A 3,757-nucleotide genomic window follows, 5' to 3' on the forward strand; every position below is an offset into this window, starting at 1 on the left:
TTTTGGGGTCCCCAGGCAGTTTTTTGGGGTTCCTTTGGCAGTTTTTGGGGTGCCTTTGGCAGTTTTTGGGGTTCCCAGGTGGTTTTTGGGGTCCCCAGGCAGTTTTTGGGGTTCCTCTGGAGATTTTTGGGGTTCCCAGGTGGTTTTTTGGGGTCCCCAGGCAGTTTTGGGGGTTCCTTTGGCAATTTTGGGGGTTCCCAGGTGGTTTTTTGGGGTGCCCTGGCAGTTTTGGGGGTCCCCAGGTGGTTTTTGGGGTTCCTCTGGAGATTTTTGGGGTGACCCCGGTGGTTTTTGGGGTCCCTGGGATGATTTTTGGGTTCCTTTGGAGATTTTTGGGGTGACGCCGGTGGTTTTGGGGTCCCTGGGATGGTTTTTGGGGTCCCTGGGATGGTTTTTGGGTTCCTTTGGAGGTTTTTGGGCTGACCCCGGTGGTTTTGGGGTCCCTGGGATGGTTTTTGGGGTTCCTTTGGAGGTTTTTGGGGTGACCCCGGTGGTTTCGGGGTGCCCAGGTGAACGGGCTGGACACGGTGCGGGTGCCCCTGGACGTGGAGCAGTTCCTGCACCCCAAAACGCGGCGCGCCCGGCACTGGCGGCAGCAGCAGCAGCAGCGCCTGGAGAGCGGCCGGGAGCGGCTCCTGTGACGGCGACGGCGGGGATTTGGGGTCCGGGGGGGGATTTGGGGTCCCCTGGGGTGGATTTGGGGTCCTCAGGATGGATTTGGGGTCCCCTGGGGTGGATTTGGGGTCCCTGGATGAAATTGGGGTTCCTGCAGCGGATTTGGGGTCCCTGGGATGGATTTGGGGACCCCCGGGATGAATTTGGGGTCCCTGGATGAAATTGGGGTCCCTGGAAGGATTTGGGGACCCTGGGGAGGATTTGGGGTCCCTGGGGTGGATTTGGGGTCCTCAGGATGGATTTGGGGTCCGGGGGGGAATTTGGGGTCCCCGCGACAGATTTGGGGTCCCCAGGTGAAATTGGGGTTCCTGCAGCGGATTTGGGGTCCCTGGGCTGGATTTGGGGTCCCCAGAATAGATTTGGGGTCCCCAGGACAGATCCGGGGTCCCTGGGGGTGGATTTGGGGTCCCGGGGGGGGATTTGGGGTCACCTGGGGTGGCTTTGGGGTCCTTGGATGGATTTGGGGTCCCTGGGACGGGTTTGGGGTCCCTGGATGGATTTGGGGACCCCCAGAACGGATTTGGGGACCCTGGGATGAATTTGGGGTCCCTGGGATGAATTTGGGGTCCCTGGGGTGGATTTGGGGTCCCCTAGAACGAATTTAGGGTCCCTGGGACCAATCTGGGGACCCTGGGGAGGATTTGGGGTCCCCGGGACGGATTTGGGGGCCTGGGGTGAATTTGGGGTCTCCAGGATGGATTTGGGGTCCCCCGGAATGGATTTGGGGTCCCCGGGATGGATTTGGGGACCCCCTGGATGAATTTGGGGTCCCTGGATGAAATTGGGGTTCCTGGGACGGATTCAGGGTCCCTGGGGTGGATTTGGGGTCCCTGGGACGGATCTGGAGTTCCTGGGACAGATTTGGGATCTCTGAGGTGGATTTGGGGTCCCTGGGACAGATTTGGGGACCCCCAGAACGAATTTGGGGTCCCTGGGATGGATTTGGGGTCCCCGGGATGGATTTGGGGACCCCCGGGATGGATTTAGGGACCCCCTGGATGAATTTGAGGTCCCCCAGAACGAATTTGGGGTCCCCGGGATGGATTTGAGGACCCCGGGATGGATTTGGGGTCCCCGGGATGGATTTGGGGCCGTTCCCCCTCCTTTGGGACCCTCCGCACCTGTGGGAACTCCCGGATCCGGAGCAGGAATTCCCCCCTGGAAAAGGGGTCGGGATTTGGGGATTTTGGGGGATCCCAGGAGGTTTATTTTGGGGGGGGGGGTGTCCCAGAGTTTTTGGGATGTCCCAGTTTTGGGGGAAGGCTGTGGGGGGGGGTCCCAGGGATTTTGGGACGGGGTTCGGGAATTTCTTTTTCTGGGAATTTCCCCCCCCCGCCCCGATGGAAAAAAAAAAAAACCCAAAAATGGAATTTTTAGGACCCCAAATTTGGGTGTTTGGAGCGAATTTTTGGGGGTGGGGTCGGGTGAGCCCCGTGTCCCCAAGGTGTCACCGCGGGGGGGGGGAGCGGGGGGGGTCACCTCGGGGTCACCCGCTCGTTGCCATGACAACGGCGGGGGGGGGAGGGGGGGACAGCGGGACAGCCAGAGAGGGGACACCGGGATGGGGACACCGGGATGGGAACGAGGGGGACACCGGGATGGGAACGGGGGGGACACCGGGATGGGGACACCGGGACACGGGGGGGACACCGGGATGGGGACACCGGGATGGGAACGAGGGGGGACACCGGGATGGGGACACCGGGACACGGGGGGGACACCGGGATGGGGACACCGGGATGGGAACGAGGGGGACACCGGGATGGGGACACCGGGATGGGAACGAGGGGGACACCGGGATGGGAACGGGGGGGACACCGGGATGGGGACACCGGGACACGGGGGGGACACCGGGATGGGAACGAGGGGGGGCACCGGGACACGGGGGGGACACCGGGATGGGGACACCGAGACACCCAGAGAGGGGACACCGGGATGGGGACACCGGGACACGGGGGGGGACACCGGAGTGGGGACACCGGGATGGGACACCGGGACACGGGAGGAGGTGACACAGAGGGGTGGGGACACCGGGACCGGGGGGGGGACACCGGGATGGGGACACCGAGACACGGACGGGGGGTTGGCACCGGCTTGGGGACACCGAGACACCCAGAGGGGGGCACCGGGATGGGAAGGGGGGGGGGGGGGGGCACACCGGGATGGGAACACCGGGATACGAGAGGAGGTGACACAGAGGGATGGAGACACCGGGACCGGGGGGGGGACACCGGGACACGGACACGGGGGTGGCACCGGGACACGGACGAGGGGGTGGCACCGATGTGCGAGGAGGCGACAGCGGCCTGGGGACACCGAGACACGGGGAGGGGGGGGGAAGGGGAGGGGGCGGGGCTGAGTTCAGCACCGGGGACAGCACCGGGAGGCGGCGGTGACACGGGGGGGGGAGGGGAGAGGAGGGGGAGGGGACACGCGTGGGCGGACCCCGGTTCCCCCCCCCCACCCCTCCCCCCGCTCCTCCGCGCGTGCGCAGAGCCCCGGCCCGGGAGCGCGCCCCGGGCACGCGCACGCGGCCCCCGCCCCCTCCCCAAAACAGCCCCAACTCCCCCCCCCCCCCCTCCCCCACCGCCCCCGGGCCCGGGCGGGGCCGCTACCGGAGCTCGGTTCCCGCTCCCGGGCCCAGCCCGGTGCCGGGTCCCGCTGGTGGTGCCGGTGCCCGGTGCCGGTGCCGCTGGTGGCACCGCCGCTGCTGTGTTGTCGCCGGTGGCCGGTGCCAAACGCGCCCCCTCCCCGGTTCCCCGTGCCGGTGTTGTCGCCGCTGCCCGGCGCGCCCCACAGACGGTCCCGCTGCCCGTTATCCGCTGCTCGGTGGCCGGTTCCCGCTCCCGGTAGCCGCTGCCCTGTGCCCCATCCCCGGTCCCGGACTGCAGGCCCCGCTGTTGTCGCCGGTGCCGGTGCCCGGCAGCCAGAACCCGGTGCCCCACGGACGGCGCCGGTGCCCAGTTCCCGGTCCCGGTAGCCGGTCCCCAGCTCCCCGTCCCCGGTCCCGCTCCCCGGGCCCCGGTGTTGCCGCCGGTGCCGGTCCCCGGTGCCGCTCTGACATCAGCACCGGGCGGGGCGG

Source organism: Corvus moneduloides, chromosome 29 (assembly GCF_009650955.1).
Source record: "Corvus moneduloides isolate bCorMon1 chromosome 29, bCorMon1.pri, whole genome shotgun sequence".
Classification (NCBI taxonomy): Eukaryota; Metazoa; Chordata; class Aves; order Passeriformes; family Corvidae; genus Corvus; species Corvus moneduloides.